Source organism: Limulus polyphemus, unplaced genomic scaffold, assembly GCF_000517525.1.
Source record: "Limulus polyphemus unplaced genomic scaffold, Limulus_polyphemus-2.1.2 Scaffold1648, whole genome shotgun sequence".
Classification (NCBI taxonomy): Eukaryota; Metazoa; Arthropoda; class Merostomata; order Xiphosura; family Limulidae; genus Limulus; species Limulus polyphemus.
In genome coordinates, this window is record NW_013667258.1 from 30,651 (window position 1) to 49,873 (window position 19,223).

Sequence of the window (19,223 nt, forward strand, 5' to 3'; positions counted from 1 at the left end):
CCTCTCTAAAACAGTGGTAATAACTTCCTTTATAGTAACGCCATGAAATATAGGTTAACAGTTTCTTTTTGTCACCGGCATCGCATACACTCGATACAGAGTATCAAGCATCATCATTATTTAGGCTAATAGCTTAAGCTAATATCACGTGACGCTGAACGCTCTTTAATTAGGAGAATTAATAAAATTTATCATATTTATGCTAAAAAAGTTGGCAATAAATAATAACCGTCTACCCATATGATCGTTTTAAAAACTTGAACAAGAAACTGCTGATCTAATTTGCTTGGCCTAACCAATACTTATGTATCTGCACGTCCTTTCACCTTAGAGTTTTGCTGCTCTAAATCATTCGTCTTTAATCGGAATGACGAAAAACTAAAAACGGTCCACTTTTATTCTTAAGTGAAACCATAGTAAAAATGTGAGACTGATAGCTCACGTGCCTTTTTGCGTAGGCGTGAAAAAAATATTTCGTCAAATTTGAGTGGTTTTTGTTGAATAATTTTGCACATGTAGCTTATACTTACACCAAATAAAACTCCTAATCATAGGTTGTAAAGATATATCAGTGTACCAAATTTGAAAAAAAAATCCATAAAAGTTAAATATGTTTTTCTGTCAAATAAATTTTCCTGTTAATTACACACAGTATGTCCCGCAACAGGTTGTTTTGGCCTCACGAAACACTACATATAGCAATATATATAACTATTCAATCACAATTGAGTTTAATTTATCCTATATTAACATTCTAATATACTGTTTGCTTGTGCTATTGTGTAGGAATGATACAAATGCCATCTCTACTCTCTTGTTTGCATTATTTTGAAGGATTGATATTAACCATCCCTACATTTACTTCCTTTGTTGAAATGTTTTTTCGTTACTTATATATATATAAAACGGACGACGTGTTACTTTGGGTATATACTTAGATTTAAGGATAGGTTCGTAGAGATCGTAACGAGCAATAAAATGGAATTGGGTATAAGCGCGCTCCACGCTTCATATTGCTGGTGTACAAAAATCATAACCATTGGCTGATTTTTCCCATTACGTTTACTTTATTGTCAAGAAGACGCATTGATGCAACACCACCAAAATTTGTTCAATCAGAGCCCTCGGGTACAACTCTATAATAACCCGCATGTTTTACCCGCAGCACATTTCAATTTTCAAAATGGCCAAAATAAAGAGTGCTTCTTCAGCTCAGCAGGCTAACAAAGCCAAAACCAGGAAGACAGCCCAAAGAGAAGACCTTTACCATCACAATTAATAGTCACTCACTAGCACAGCGGTAAGTCTCCGGATTTACAACACTAAAATCTGGGGTTCAATTACCCTCGGTGGACATAGCAGATAGTCCGATGTGACTTTGCTATAAGAAAACACACACACAATTAATAACCTGTAGGTTCATACAGATGACCAAACAGGAATAGATCTTTGAGAATCAGTTTTTTCGCATATTTCAACCTACAAGGATTTACGAAGAAGAAAATATGAACATAACTTAAAAATATACAGAAGTCAAAATGCTAATAAAACAATACTTAAAGGAGATGACCAAATATACATAGAAATGCTGTTTTCGTGAAATACTAGAAAAACATATATTGTTACTAGATTAGAAAACGTGTTCATAAGACATTTATTTAGATATAATTTTGAAAAGAAAAATTGACTATTGTTTCTCTTCATATGACGGACATCCAGCTTGTTATGAATAATAATACGACGACAATAACAACAAATACTTGATATGTGTGTGACAGTAACAAGCATTTAATTCTTAAACGTTTCGGAATACACATATTCCATCTTCGGCAAGCTATATTAAACAAGGTAAAATATTAGGTACAAAAATTTCTAAATTCCTAGTGTTCAAACATTTTGTAAAAAGGAATTAAAATACAGCGTGAAAGGATAAACTTAATTAAAACCAAAACAAGAAACAAGAGGATAGTGCAACAATTGTAACAATATTATACAAGTTATTCAAAACAGACTTAATTGTAGCGAAGTTGTATTATTATTTAAAGTTGGAAGTATATTATAATAGATAAACTTTCTTTAACTAAAAGTTCAATATTGGATGATCCAGATGAGATGACTTTGAAATTTTTAATCAAAATGCGGCGGTTGTTGTTTCCCATATATATGCAAACTGCGGAGTCTGGATGATTTGATGGTTGTTTTCCAGTTCTGCTTCATTCTTTCATATGTTCGCAGGTATAATTAGCTTAAAATTTTGGCATTGCAAGTGTTATTGTAGCCACCACATGTGTATTTATACACGGTTCTGGAATGCATAGGAATAGGTCTTTAAACCTGAATAGATTTTGAATCTTGAAAGATGATTTAAATATCATTTGTTGTTTAATCTGGGGATAAAAAGTTGTAATAACTCTTAAAATTTATGACTTCAGTATGAAATTTTTAGGTAAACAAAGTTTCATACTGAAGTCGCAAATTCTAAGAATACTTTGTTTTGTAATGTTGCTGCATTTTTGAGTAATAAAGATTTTGACTGTGTATTTTTATACTGTTTCTTTCTTTACAACTAACTAAGTCAGAACCAGAGCTGTTTCATAAATAAATATTGATTTTATTTTGTTTCATTCTCTTTCTTTTATCACTCAGTTACATTTTCAGCTTTAACTCTATTATACACATCCTGGCTGTTCTTCCTGTTCTTAAGCTTCTCTAAGATGGGCAACGTGCTGCTAGAACCGTAGTCAGTCATGAAGAACCCTAGGATCATCCTCAAGTGGAAAATGAGTTTTCTAAGCAATTCATCATTCTCTCACCTAGAAGCAAGAATCAATAGTATATTCAAATGTAGAGGTCCTGGGCACCAGTCATACCCTATGCCTCTGACATCATGGATCTCAGTCTGGTGTTGGCCAAAACACTAATACTGCTACAGATGTTTGGCTTGTCTCAGCCACAGACTCCTGTTAGTGAGTTGAAACAGGTATTTCTTTGTTATTCCAGGCTAAAGCCAAGAAAGACTGTTTCTTTAAACGCTTCAAACAGTTTATTGCTTGGAATAGGTGAACTCAAGGACAGGATGTGTAATGCTTGACTTTTAGACGTGATAAAATAGTGATTAATTCAATTAAACACTGGGACAAGAAGCAGCTTAGCAATAGAGATTTAGTCATAGCCGAGTTGTGTGGATGTTTAACCTGATAGAGAACTGAGCTATCCATTGGTCCAAGTTCAAGAATTATAAGAAAGATCCCTAAGAGAATGTTGGCCACCTAGGGTGATGGTTTTATCTTCGACGTGGAAAGACATATCTCACTATGATGTCAGCAACTCATGAAGATATAATCCAGAAATGTTTGTGGAGGTACTGGCGATCAAAATGATGCATCATCATCACTTCGCTGTTTGAAACATCTAAAATCTAACAAAGGCAGTGTCTTTGGTGACTAGGTTTGAAGCAATAACTTTGAGCAAGCCACAGGAGAGAAAGAAGCCAGCAACTGCAGCTGCAGTGATTGTACCTTAGTCATATTTCCTGAGATGGTTGCCACAGGGAGATTCCATCACAGTTTTATCCTAACGCCGTAACATAGTTACACTATATATGAATGACTGGAAAAGGCTCCCTAGGATCTCATATGATGGTTGTGCCATAGCCAGTGCTTCTGATGCTTCTATCTAAATGTCACTTTGGAAAGGTGGACCAAGCGTATGTTTTGGTTGTGAGCTTGTATAATACTATAAAGTGAACTGCCAATATCTTGCCCTACAGCAAGATATGCAAAGCTACCCATTTCATCCAAGAGCTAAGCAGGCTCATAAGATCATAGTAACGTCATGGCTACTACTTCTTCAGCTCCAAAAGACTAACAGAGCCTAGCTAGCTCAGATTTGGCCACCTACCTGAGACTGCAATAGTTAGCTTGAGTCAAAAGGCTTGGTGGTAATTCCAGCTCATTCTGGGCTGGGTGGTAATTGTTTTGTGCTTATTAGGAGATAGAGTATTTCCAAATGCACAAATATGTTTATGATATACTATGGCCTCACTTTACTACATTATCTCTGTATGCTGAAGCGGTGAGGCCAACACTTGAAATATGCTGTTTCTTATCCAGATAGCAGGCTATACTTGCTTGAACAGTTACCTGTTCAAGTGGTGACGCTCTCCTAATATTACTACCTAATTATGCACACTTGGCTATTCAACCTTTTGCTGGAATGGTCATTGTTATGGTAAGCAAAGTGGAAGTAGCTGGAACTAGCTGTACAGCTAGGATTGCTTCTATCCAAGAGCAAGTACACAGCTGATAGAAAATGTGACGTCATTAACTGATGTTTATTCAAGCAACCTGAATTCAAACACAGTAACAGGAGCTAAGTAAAGACCTGGTTGAATATGTCAATGTGTTTGTGGGATCAGATAGCCAGTTGACTCAGACAACAGTAACTCCTCCACTACATAGATACAGCTGATACACATCCGATAAAACAAACACTATGCAATCTTTCAAGAAGCACTGTGGATAAAGCCAGCACTGAAATAAGCCAGGTGTTGAAGGATGAAATCATGCAGCCTACAGAAAGTACTTGGATGATTGTCAGAAAGAAGGAGAACACACCAAGTTTCTGTGTTAATTTTAGATTGGTGAACACTGTTACTTCCATTGATGCCTTTCTGCTTCAATAGATAGGAGGACGTCTGGTTGCACCAGAAGGTGTTTATTAGTTCAGTATTTTAGTCTTGTCTTCTGGATACTGGCAAGAGAAGCTGGATGATGAAAGCAAGCCTAAAGCTCCTCGAGATATTCTGTGCAAATTCAGTGTTATGCCATTTAGCCTGCTTAATACACTTGACACGTTTGAGCCGCTGACGGAGTTTACACTAAAGGATTGCAATGAGAAAGATGCTTAAATGATCTCTTGGTGTTTGGTTACGGGTTTTAGCCTGCTACTGAAAATCTGAGCATTGTTCTTCAGTGAATAAGAAAGGTGGGTTTGTAACTGAAGTCAAGGATGTGTGCACATTTAGGAAGGAATCCTTTATCACTTTGTGGGAATAAATGAAGTCTCGTTGGACTAAACGAGAGATCTGTAATTTCCAACATTTTTCATAATATTACCAACGATTTGTGGTCAGTTTCTCCAAGAGTGATGTACCATTGTTTGCTCTGAGTAAAGCCAAAATGTATTTTAGGTGAACTGAGGACTGTGATAGTACCATTTGAGTGGTATTGTTGCACATACGGGACTGAGTATAATCCGTAATTAGATATTCTAGTCATAGGCTGATGACTCCTGAATGAATATACCACACATCAAAGAAAGACTGCTTGCAGTTTCTTTCAAACATAACCAACATTACTTGTGGTAGAGATTTCACTATTCGGGTGGACCATGCATTACTTAAATGGCATATGAACTTCAAAAATACAGTGGGAGTGATTGCATGTTGGATCAAAATTTTGTAAGATTATGACTTTGTTGTACATTATTAATAAAATCTACAACGTGGATGTGTTGATAGATTGTCTCACCAAATAATGAATACGATTGTTTATTGAATGTCTTTATTTGGGTTATCATGTGGGAGTGAAATCCATTGCAGCAGCAGTAATTATGAACTATACAGTAGATGATGACTCCATTAGTGGATTTATACCACAAATAACACTTCAGGAGCTCCAGGAAAAGCAACTGAAAGACCTATATCTTGGGTTCTACTTGACATGTAGCAACGTGAACCTCAACCACCACAGATCAGGGAAAGTAGCACAGATGCACATAGCCTGTGGCACTTGTACAAGCAATTATGAGTGCCTGAAGGTGTTTTGTACTGATATAATAAATCACTGAGATATGTTTCTTAATTTATGGTGCAGCTAACATTTCTCCAAACTCTTGGAAGTTACTTCAGGTTTTGCATATTGTAAGGACTGTAGGCCATCAGAATATTACTTGTACACGTGCTTACGTGTAAAAGCAGTTATTTTCGTCACATTCCCGTTAAGATATAGAATAATGTTGCGAAAATGGCCAAACATGATAATTTATGGCAGGTAGTTGTTGGTTCCCCATTACAGAAAATATCTCTGGATATATCAGGACCTACGTGGGAAATTGAATTAGGTAATTGTTATGTGTTGTTAGTATTCAATACTTTACCAAGTGGTTAATACACTGACTCAATTCATCACCAACTTGTTAACTAAACAATGGAGACACAATTCAGATCATTTGCAAAATTTTCGGAGAACATGGAGCTAATTTCAATCATCAAATATTTTCTTAGATGTGCAAGCAAAGTGTTAAGTATGATTAAGATACACACTTTACCATATCAACTTCAGTTTGAAGTTTTGTAAGAAAGTGGATTCTTGTAAAGTTTGTTAATCGCAACGAAACGGATTTCGATAAGCACTTACGGTACATCATAATGATATGTTCTGTAATAGAGCAGACGTCGACTGGTTGTTCATGAAACATGTTCTTGTTTTTCCAAGAAATACAGCTTTATATAATTCTGATGTATGTGCACCACCTGAAGCAGAAATACCACATTGTTTGCAAGAATGTATAATGTGGTTGATGCGCATGAACTACCGTGTCAGCAGCTAGTAACATACACCATATAGCAGAAGAGATTCTATGAAAAGCAGTTAAGGAACGAAAGTTCAGATATGGAGACAGGAAATACCTGTGGCATGTAACCAAGTCATCTCTGGCTGTACTGGTCTTAACCCAGTCTTCCACCAACTCTGTGTATTAAGCTATGACATGTGCATTGACAAAATTAAGCCATATGTCACTAATGAATCACTCCTGCACTCATTAGATCAAAAATATGATGTTGACACTGTTGAGTCAAGTGACAGTAAGATTACTGTTTTGTTATCTAATGAGGAAGAAAATGCCGGAATTAATTATCTAGTTCTCCAAGAAGAGTCAGATGAGGAAACATCAGTGGAAGAGCTGCATGACACTTTGAATGATTGGCCAAATCAACAAGACGATCTCCTGATCATTATGCCTGGGATTAATTGCCAAACCAGACCAGCAACGAGGACTGTGAGTTAAATAGTAAATTGAATGCTGCCCAAAGGGAATTGCAATCCTTGCTTTCCAAGCTATTGACCAATACTTCAGCAGTGATGGATGTTTGATAACTATGCAGTTAAAACAACAGATGTTAGTAAGCATAATGTCTAGAATATCGACAGTTTGTATGAGTGAAATGGAATCTTGATCCTTACTTTCTGAACTGTCAAGTGATTTTTGACGGGAAGATATTTGTGTACTTTTTGTGATAATTATTCGTACTGTTACTGACTTGTAACAGAATTTCTGTAAAGAAGACTACACGTTACTTGTGAGACTTATAGCTAGGATAGTTAATATCATTAGATATAACACCTAGAACATTTTCAGTTGAAAGAACTGAAAATGATTGCTAGGATTTCTAAGACATTTTGAAGAGTGAAAGGGCTTTGTGATATTTCCTTTCTGAGCATTCAGGTGAAATTTGTTAATGAATATTGACAGAATATTTGGAGGGGGGACCACCTGAAGCTGTTTGGGTGTAAATGCTACCCAAGTTTCACGATTACTTACACCGAGTATATAAGATCTTTGTTTGTTTGAAGCTAAGCACAAAGCTACACATTGGGCTATCTGTGCTCTGCCACCACTGGTATCGAAACCCGGATTCTAGCGTTGTAAGTCCGCAGACATACCGCTGTGCTACTATGGGGGCATATAACATCTACACATGATTTTTAAATGATCTAAAGATTAACCCAAGGTTCTGAAGACTCCAAGAGATAACCTAGATTTAACTGTGGCCAAAGAATAACCAATGAAGGAAGGTCTGCCAGCCTAGATCTTTACCATACTTACTGTTTGTTTGTTTGTTTTTGAATTTCGCGCAAAGCTACACGAGGGCTATCTGCGCTAGCCGTCCCTAATTTAGCAGTGTAAGACTAGAGGGAAGGCGGCTAGTCATCACCACCCACCGCCAACTCTTGGGCTACTCATTTACCAACGAATAGTGGGATTGACCGTCACATTATAACACCTCCACGGCTGAAAGGGCGAACATGTTTGTTGTGATGGGGATTTGAACCCGCGACCCTCAGATTGCGAGTCGAGCACCCTAACCACCTGGCCATGCCGAGCCTCGCAGTAAGAGAAATCGGTCTCCAATCAAACCATGCAGTCTTTATAAATATGCCCGAAAAATTGCATTTCCAATATTCTCTTGTACATTGAGTGGTCACAAGTAAATAGACACCTAATTTTTCGTCATTTAACTGATTTATGCTAACTAATTTGTGTTCACAGAGCACTATACAATTGAAAATGGTCCGTACACTAATTATCTTGTGGTACAACATGCCTAGAAATCAAGGTTCTCTCGAATTGTCAGATTTTGTTAGAGGAAGGATAGTTGGTCAAGCAGATGGTGGAATAAGTCAGTGGCACATTTCGCAGAATTTGGGAATCCTGCTTTCGACAGTCAACAGAATCATCGTGCAGTTCAGGAAACATGGCAATGAAACAATTGAGCAGTGTCTTGGTCCATCGGAGAGGACACAAAGGGCTGTCAAGAGGAGCATCGAAATGGATCCCAGATTAACGACTGTAGAAGTGGCCAAAGTTGGTGTGATGAGCCCGAAATCTGTTCAACGGATTCTACACAGATTGGGTTATTGTTGCAGAGCAGCTAGACGGAAGCTCTTATTAAGACCTGCCAACATAGTCAGACGAAAGAAGTGGGCAAGTGATATGATGACCAAGCCTCTGGACTTTTGGAAGACCGTATTGTTCTCAGACAATTTTCGGACAGTGGAAGGATATGGGTTTGGAGAACGCCTCACCAAGAGTTTTGGCTCAACAGATTGCATCCAACTGTGAAGCATGGTGGTTTCAGCGTGTTGGTTTGGGGAGCTGTTTGGGTTGGTGGGAGATCGACCTTAGTGGAGTGCGTTGGCAACATAAACTTTGCGAAATACGTCGAAATATTGGAGGAAGGACTCTTGCCACTTTATTCCTCGGGTTTCGTGGACAAAAACACAACGTTGTTCCTGGACGATGGAGCACCGTGTCACACTGCTAGAAACACCCAAAAGTGGCAGGAAGAAAATGGTATCCAGAAGTTGCCCTGCCAGAGCCAATCTCCTGACATGAACCCCATCGGAAACATCTGGGCCACACTCGACCAGCAAGTCAAGAAACAACAAAAAACCAACTTCAAAGAGCGATTTACTCCAAGTTTTGAAGCAAGAGTGGGCGAAAATCCCACAATCTAAAACTGACGAGATGATTCTCACGATGCCCCAAAGGATCAACGAACTCCACGAAGCGAAAGGAAGATCTACTAGATATTAATTAAATTATAAATATATCAATTCATGTGCATATGACTGAAAATTTTCATTTTTTCTGAAAAGGTGGTGTCTATTTACTTGTGACCACGCTGTGTGTATATGTTATCATTTATTATAACACGACCTCATGATTTTAATCACAGTTTTCCCAGTTAACTGTTATATTTAAAGATTTAAACATTTCAAGTGAAAATATTTTAATATGTTTGAAATTCTGAAGTGAAAAAACAGTACACTTTTAATTACAAATGTTGAGATGTTTATTTTCTCGTGATTTTTACGTAGAAGATGAAGACAATTCCAAGATCATATGTCACAAGTTCAAACTAACACATGTTTTTGCGATATTTAATTGGTAACGTCACAACACTGTATTTTATACGATATAATAGTAGAATCTATTTACTCAAAAAACAATAATTATATATTTTCATCCTTTCACTTTTGAATAATTATTTATTCGACTTTACGTGACTTTGAGTAATTATTTGCAAGGGTATGTATGGTTTTAAGTTATTATTTACATGATTTTTAATAATTGTTTACACGAGTGTGCGTAATTGTTATAATTATATACACGAAGGTTCATGATCTTGAGTAATTATTTACACGATTTTGGTTAACTATTTACAAGCGTGTGCATGATTTTAATGAATTATTTACACTATTTTATGTGACTGTTGAGAAATTATTTACACAAAAATAGATTGATTTTATAATATGGGTAAAGCTTATGAACATTTTAAAGAACTTTATATAATCCCTATAGTATGATATTTATGAAATAGGATCATCTTAAATTTATTCAGGGAACAGAATCGCTTGTTAAAACCACATCATACAATACGTTTTTCATTGACACACACCACAGTATTTCACCACGGAGTTTATTAATAAAAACATAACTTCTAGCTTACATACATACACAAACCATCAGCTTAAGTAAATATACTTAGAACTCTATTAATTTTATTGATATAGATCAATCCATTTCAGAAGTAAGGTTAGGCTTAAGTAAATTACTCAACTAGAATGTCTATTTTTCAATTTATTTATTCCTGTAAAGCATTTTCAAGTTATAGGATGCCACAGGCGTTATCTATATCTTTCATAATCACAGAAAAATACTGGATTTTTCTTAACTAACAATAGATCAAAGCATTTGCAGTAGAAATTACAATGCTAAAATAATCAAACAAAAATAATTATAAATTTAATCTGCCAAGTAAGAATTTACAAAATGTACACAAAATCACGCACCACAAAGCTGGTTCAGGGTATGCATAAACAACACTAAGTATTTAACACAGTCATCTTCTTTTGTCGATTCAATCAAGACAATAGTATGAATATGCACACAAGAGTTAAGAAATAATCACATCAAACAATTCTGTAGTGTAAACGTGGTTCCATACACGTCGATTTGTTTAACAATACTTTTATATATTTAATTTGAGATCTGGCATTATAACACTGGTGACTCTTTGAAACGGTTTTTCGTGTTTTTTTTTTTCCTTTAGCTTTTATAGAACGTGGCATTTCTAAAGTATGCTTAATTCTATTTTTGTAAAGAAATGTAGAAAAATTTAAATCAAAAGATACAAAGTTTACTTTGATATAATAGGTTCGAAACAAACACTTTGTTTTTTAACGAAGAAAAATATATATTTTATTTTGTTTAATTAAACATATGCACGAAAATAGGGATGAATTTCTGGAAAATTAATGCTAATACTCGGTGTGCCTACGGTGGGAGTATGCGAAAACGCACGTCAACCCCCTCCGAAGATTTTAAAATTGTTTTATAATTTCACAGCAAAGCAACTATTGTAAAAATAGTACTAAAATACTAGATTTAATATTTAGAATTCCGTATTAAATATTTTATGCCAGTATTCACTACCGTCTGTAAAATAATTTGTCGTTATTGGTGTGTACCGACTAAAATTCACCCCTGCTTGAAAATTATTTTACAACAATGTATAATGTAGCCTATTATTAGTCAAGTGACTGTCGCTTTAAATGTTACAAGAATCAACTCTTAAAAACAGTTTCTCTGAGTAGAATGAGAAGTGCTGTAAACTTACAAATTTATGCATTGTTGTTATATAAAGCAATGTTTAGGAAAAATTACCTATAATAAGTAGGTTTAAATTGGAGACCAAATGTATTGCTACAAAACAAAACACGTAAGTTTGTGTGCGACAAAAACTGTCTTTGTTTGAAAAAAAAATGCTATATGTTTCTAATGGTCGTGAAAAGATTTGCTTGTTGATAAAAATGTCGAATCACATTTACATTGTTTACTTGGTGTAGGTTAGAGCTGTTGTACAGCGAGAAACAGAGACTATACCGCTGATGGTCCACATATCACTCTTCGTTGCTTTGCTTCTGGGTCACAACATTGGCTTCTTCTTGGCCGTCTAGCTGAGTAGGCTGAAAAAAACATGGTATAAGAGCGTTATTTGTTTTAAAAAAACAATCTTATATAGAACCAAAATACTGTTTATGTCTTTCTTGCTTATATACCAATCATACCAATATTATAATACCGACTGGTTGTCAACAATTTATTTCTGTCTGTACCAGCTAGATCAATAATACCAAAATGTTTTACTTATATCTGCACCAAACACAACATCAACAAGTTGTCAATATCTTACTTCAGTCTTTTCGAATATAGCAATAATATAACACTGGGGGCTTATCAGCGTTTATACTTCTGTCCTTACCAAAATCCCCGTGGTGGGCAGAGCATAGATAGCCCTTTGTATAGCTTTGTGCTTAGTAACAAACAACATCCTTTCCAAACATAAAAACAACATGTCACAAACTCATTGTGTAACTTTATTATATTCAGCACTCAAAAGACAAACACGTCATCTATCATTCACTACGATCTGTCTGTGCATTCAACACAACATGTTTATAACATGAAGCTAACATAAACCCCTCGAAATGAAACGAGAGAGAGCGAGTACCAATTAAACAAGCAAACAAATGTGTGCTATCCTAAACTATCCCGACGTCTACTAGCCTAACAATTAGCTTGCTGAATCGGGGTTCAGCTGATCTCAACTAGCTAGCTGATATTTTGTCTTGATCACATGCCAAGGACGTTGACTGTCTAGGTTGCAACAATCTCTCTCAATATACACGAGAGCAAATTTAATAGACGCTACAATGAAGACATGTAAATTGAACTGAAGTTCTTATACTATTATCTTAATATAAATAAATAGTTGGATAAAGAGTTATTTAACTATATATCCATTCTCTCTTGTTAATGCAGTACTACCACAAACATGTTTTAAAATTTCGTAACCATAAAGATTATATCAAGGAGTTTTCAGATTTAAAATAATGCTCGTATGAATTGCGTAACGCCTCCGCACGGAATTTCTCAATAACAAACAATGGCGTTATGAACTTGTAGTACAAATAAAGGAAAGAGTCTGATAAATGTTGGAAAAATACTTTTTCTTAATATACCACCTCTACTGGTGGTATATTAATATTTGTAATATTCCTTACAAATCGTGTATAAGAATAAAAATGGATCATTTAATGATTAATTTTTCTAACAATGTCAGTTTAATAAGCATTTTAAAATTTTCTATTAAACTTAAGAAATAAAAATTGTGTTGTATGTATTTAAACACAAATTTCATAATTTTATTCGTGAATTTACCAAAGCGTTTTTACGATTTTCAGTTTATTCAATAAACCACTGACAACCACGTCTCTTTAATATTAGCGATGAAAATGAATCTAAGGCGTTTCTCAAACTGGAATTCGCAAGGATAATCCAGGGGCCCCGCAAGTAATACCTGAAGTTTCATTAAAATATTTAAAAAATATGATTTATAGAATAAAAAAATATTTTTCATGAAATTAAAATTATATGAAATAAAACATTTAATTTTGGAACACACCTTTTTATGTAGACATAATCTTTTTTTTTCAAAACAAAAAACATCGATTGGTTTGGGTTACTAAAGTTTGAGAATCGTTAATCTAAGCAAAAGGCAAATGTTGCACCATATTCCGATACACTGATCATCTCATAGGCCTAACTTTCGGCCTATGCTTCGGGAAGTTAGGTACAATTCTAGACTACGGCTATGCATTCGCAGTAAGTTTGAGTTTCTTTTTTTAATCACTTGAGAAAACTTATCAAAATATATTTTTGAGCTTGAAAGCTTGCGCTTTATAAATACATTGTAGAGTTGTCCCAGTAATTTATTTTCTATGCATTTAACAGTTTCACAGACTTGCCTAACACTATTTACATTATCACCGTCTTCTTAAAATACGTTTTTAAATTTCAGCGAGCAACGAGATCGACTGAAAGGAAGAATGCCTAAGTCGTTTTGTTAAGTTTTTCTTTGTGTGTGTGTGTGTCAGAACATCAAAATTGTATAGCAATAGTTTAATGGTTTCTATTGTTGGGCGGGTTCTTGTGGATTTTTCAGTAAAAAGAATAATGGAACGTGACGATAACAAAATGTTTGTAATTTCAATTTCCACGGTCAACCTAACCAATGTTCACGATAGGTCTAACTTCAAAAACAAAAGTGTCTAACAGAAAATCCATTTACTTGTTAATTTCGTATCACTATTTCATCGTCATAACATGAACTCAATATTCACAACAATTAACTGACAAACGTATTAAACCATGCACTGATTACTCATTAAGTAAGTCACACTCCTAACTCACTTTTTATATTTGTTGAAATTGTATCCCAAACCTTAGAGAAAGTTCCAGATAATAATATCACGACCATCATGTTACATTAAACTTCTTAAGGCTAAACAACAATACAAATTTTGATAAATATCTAGATTAAAAATATAGGCTACAGGAATAACATCCCTGAATTCTGGAAAAATGGCATCAATAATAATGACACTGGTAAAGTTAGCACCAGAGATGATGCAAAGTGGGAAGCGCCGACACCATTTCTTTCCAAAACAGAAGAGGTAAAATAGCTAAGATATGTTTATGATTTTTATATAGTAAACATTTATTCCCATTTTGCATTATTACTGCTGTCATTTTTATCAGTGCAATTATAATATTTATATTGATGCAATTTTCTGTGTCATATTTTTTTTCATACTTTACCATTATTAATGGGCATTGCATTCCCATTCCCTCTAAGCCTTCAACATATTCAAAATGAGGCAATGTTTAATATTTACCTGATCTTCAGTTTGTTTTTTCTCGCTTGCTTCCTCACTGGTTCCATTAGTACTTTGAGTTTCAAATGGTTTGGTAGTGCCATCAGTAGCTTTCTCTGGGGAATCAGTCACTGGAGGTGTTGGGGCTTCACTCGCTGCATGGTCAGGAGAAGAAGGCACTTGGGCGTTGTTGTCTTCCTCTTTAACCTCGGCTGTCGCTGCTTGGGTTAGTTCGGTATTCTCTTCTGTACATTTTTCATCACTACCTGATTGCTCCTGAATCTCTGTTTTCTTCTGTATTTCTTCCGAAGGTTGCTCTTCTTCTTTTAGCTCTTCCTTTTTTTCCTCGTTTGAAGCCTCTTCTTTAGGCTTGTCATCTGTGCCTTTCCCTTCTTTAACTTCCTTCGTTCCTTCCTCAGCGCTACCTACTTGGTTTGTTTCTTCAGGTTTAGGCTCCAGTATTTTCCTAACAATATTTCAAGAAATAATTTAAACTGCGCTAATGTTTTGAAAAATTCGGTATTAATTAGTCCAATTTAATTTACAATATGTTGGTAGAAGGAAAAAGCCATATGTATATGCACTATCAAATGTGAAAAACATTTGTCTTGTAAGAAATTAATGAAAATTTACCAAATTAAATTCACAAGTTCTTTGTGTTGTATCGCTGTAGAAAAATTATAACTTTGACTCACTATTTACTCAACTTAAGTAGCAAACAAAAGATATAACTGGAGTTACTTTGAACAATAACTAACTACACAGCAAAAGTAAGCTTTATTTACCTTCAACAGTTAGTGAAGTATGCGAAATTATTTTTTAACTAGTGTTTTGTTTGAAATTAAGCACAAAGCTACACAATGGTTTCTAGCGTTGTAAGCCTGCAGACATACCGCTGTGCCACTGGGGGGCTTTAACTAGTGCTATTCATTGCTATTGTTTAAACATCTATTGATGGATTTGGACAAAATTTAGTGGAATGAGCAAATATCAACAAAATAAATAATTAATTAGGTTTAGGTAACTATAGTCACATGAAAATGTTGTATTTGCGTCCTCTTCAGAGATGTTGAAGTTTACTTTTATCTTGTATGTACGAAAAGTGAGAGCAATATTCAACCCAATATTACTTGGAGTAGAAGATACATATTCTGTTCACTAAATAACTTTAATATTCAAAAGTTAATTGAAGTTCGCTCTCTTTAGACATTCATAGTATAATTTTCATGAATATTATACAAAAATAGATTCACGGAATGATTATAAAAACACATTTAAAACTATATTCTACTTGTTCTAAGTGAAACAAAATTTAACCCAATTATTCCATTAGTGTTCTGTTTGTTTTTGACGGGACGGCAGCTAGTCATCACCACCAACTCTTGGGTTACTCTTTTACTAATGAATAGGGGGATTGACTGTCACATTATAAAGCCCACACGGCTGAAAGGGCGAGCATATTTGGTGTGAGAGGAATTCGAACCCGCGACCCTCAGATTACGAGTCGAGTGCTTTAACCACCTGGCCATGCGGGGCCACATTAGTATTCTAGTTTCGCAACATTTGTCATTATCTATTTCGTTTACTGACTTGTTTTGTGTGTGTGTGTGTGAAAAATAATATAGGTAGCTGTTTCATGCATTATTTCACACGAAATAAGCCTAACGCCGAAATATTGTACAAAAGAAATATTTTCAAAAGTATTAAAAGAAATAAAACTAATTTCTTCTGTATTTGTGGTCGTTGTTTGTTCTAATTCACAGCCATAATCAGAACTAAAGGTTAAATCACTGAATAATTTTTGCCTTGATTTTCTTCATTCGGGTTATTTAATTTTTTTCCGATGTATATTTTGCTTGAAGCATCTTATCAATACACATACCGTACAATTTTAAACGTAAGTCTTCTTTGAAAAAGGATAATGGAATTGGAATATTCAATTTGATTAGAATCATGTGCGTAAGTGGACTAAACGATCAGGTCAAAGACCTAGGATTCAGGTATAACCGTCCCTAATTTTAAACTTTTGACCAAAAGAGTGGCTGCCAGACAGCAGCACTCGCCACCACATATGTTTTGACCAGCTCATTAAACCAAATAATGGAATTGATTCTCAATTTTATAATGCACGCATATTCCAAAAATGCGGAGCGTGTTCAGTGCTATAATATATTGAACTTTTGATCCTCCTACATGCAGCCCAACAAACTAACCATTGAACCACGCCCGGCCCATTTAAATGTAAATTGAACTATACTGAACATCGATGACATCAAAAATTATGAAAAACATCTGGCATCTGTTTCAAAACTCAAAGAAAATATACAGAAAACTAATCAGTCATGCGCAGATCACATAACTCGAACAATGAGCAAGAAAATCAGAAACCTTGTGAACTTGAAAGAATTTACAGTCTGATTTCTGTGACATGTCAAAACACGACATTACATTTTCTTATCATTACCCAGAAGAGTTTTTCTACTCTTCCCCACAAAGAAGATTCTTAATTATGTTCTCAAGTTATCATCCAGAACAATATAAGTTAGTTAAATTATACTGGCAGAAGAATCTTGGTAACTTCTGTGTTTGAATCTGGAAACTTTAATAAAACATTTTCTTAATGAATTTCAAGTATTAAATGACTTCAACATAATAAAGAGGGATGAATATGTTTTACTAAAACCCTTTGGAATATGGAAATCAGGAAGTCACGCGACAACAACAGACGATTTATATTATACATGTTGTTCCACTGGAACTTTATCGTAACTACATTTAGACATTGTTTGATGTTTCGTAGGTAGGGGGATGGAACCTAAAATTGATCGCTTTGGAAAGGGCATTTAACAGTCCTCCAATGCAAAATATTAACATAATCAGGTCACAAAGAAATATTCTGACGGGGATATCCCTTGTACTTAATGAAATTATGAAATAAAGGAATATGGATCAAATTGAGGACCCAGAACTATCCAGAAAGAGACCTGCAACAAGTCGTACCCCAGGTGTGGTAAGTAAAGTCCAGCATTTTATAACAGGTGAGAATCCTTGAAAATGAATGTCAGTGGTAAAAGCTTCTAACGTGCTCAAGGCAACAGTATGCAACATAATAAAGAAAGACATCTATTCGGAAAAGGATAAAAGTTGCTTCCATGACATATCCAATTAATCACTACATAAACCCCAAGCATATAGAAAATTAAACGGGTATTCACGTTTTCTAAACGAAGTCATACTGTCCAAATCGCTAGACGTATCACCTATGAATTTCTGAGCGATCAGACTGTTGAAATGAGCACTGGGAAACTATTATCTTCGTACAACAGATAGATTGTGGAAAGGCCACATGGGATGGTGGTGTGCTTTTCACATGAAAGCCTTACGATGGAGCTTTTTGCAATGGAAAATACGCTGCAGGGCTATTGTCAAGATGTACGACCGTCACACAGAGTATGACTGGACACGGCAACATGTACTGTAATGACGCGGTGAGACTCTAAAATCATTTTGATATAATTTAACCTCCGTACAAGGACTGTACGACTAGTACCAGAAAGAATCTATCATATTAATCAATAACCTCTTGCCTTCTTTTGTTCCAAATTATTATTTTCAGCAAGGTTGCAAAATACAGATTAAATCATAAACTAACATGATATCATTAAGAATAAGTATTTTATGTCAATATTGTTTTGTACAACTTAGTAGATAATAATAACTACGTTTAAGAACATGTAGCAACTTGGTTTAGATTGGGGTTCGAATTCTTGTCGGTATTGGTTATTTTCTTTTTACATAATTTTACTAGCCTCTAAAATATTTGTTGCATAAATTGGAAATATTGACTAGGCACATGATCCGATGCTAGTCCAGTAAATCCTATGTAAAACACAGACTTCAAGGAATGTGTTTCTGAGATAGAACTGTACATTTTACGACTCAACCTTGCTCACTATAACTACTTTTCTGGAACATGAACACCTACCTAACAGAATGCAAGCTGGACGAAGAAGATCTCTAGTAATTCTATATACCACCCCTCTCGGAATAATTTATGCAAAAAACAAACAAACAAATACATATGAAGCTTGTCATGAGATTTTTGCATACAGAAGCGTGTAGTAGAGTTATCATAATCCGAATCGGATTAGAGCTAGGCGAAACGCATTCGACTTTTAAGAAACACAGAAGGCTGTGCGATACGGATTTTATTTTTTCTGGAAAGAAAATCTGGCGGACACTAATGTGACATGATTCTTATTTTAGGCTGTCTTAAACTCTAGTAGGATACACTTGTTCAATGCCTCGCCATGAGGTAAACAAGTTCTTGAGTGGAGTTCCCTCTGTATATAAATATTTAAGGGTAAACTTTTTTTTTTGTCAATTACAAAAGAAGGCGCATGGAAAATTGTGTTTTTTTGTTGCCATATGTGAGCCGGAAATCCGGACCAACATTTTGTCACAGTAACTGTAGGGCTTTTTAAACTTTAACTTGCACTTCAAAAATTGTTTCTAGGTAACTAGATAGACTTATAGCAGTATGTATGAATCAGTATAACAACATATAATAAATTACGTGTGTAATCTGCAGGTGTTGTTCATGCTTGTGCTTGCTTATAGCTATGGTGAGTATAAGTGCCAGTGAGCACCTATTTT

At 35.1% G+C, this 19,223-nt stretch overlaps 1 long non-coding RNA gene across 1 annotated transcript in view; it reads right to left on the minus strand.

Moving 5' to 3' along the window:
• Positions 1-10,253: 10,253 nt before the first annotated feature.
• The window catches only part of LOC106464422, a 12,972-nt gene continuing 4,002 nt past the window's right edge, over positions 10,254-19,223 (minus strand). Inside the window, exons 3-4 of the long non-coding RNA XR_001291135.2 lie at positions 14,589-15,033; positions 10,254-11,816 (exon numbers count right to left, since the gene is read on the minus strand). This is a non-coding gene — a long non-coding RNA (uncharacterized LOC106464422). The remainder of the gene's footprint in view (positions 11,817-14,588; positions 15,034-19,223) is intronic.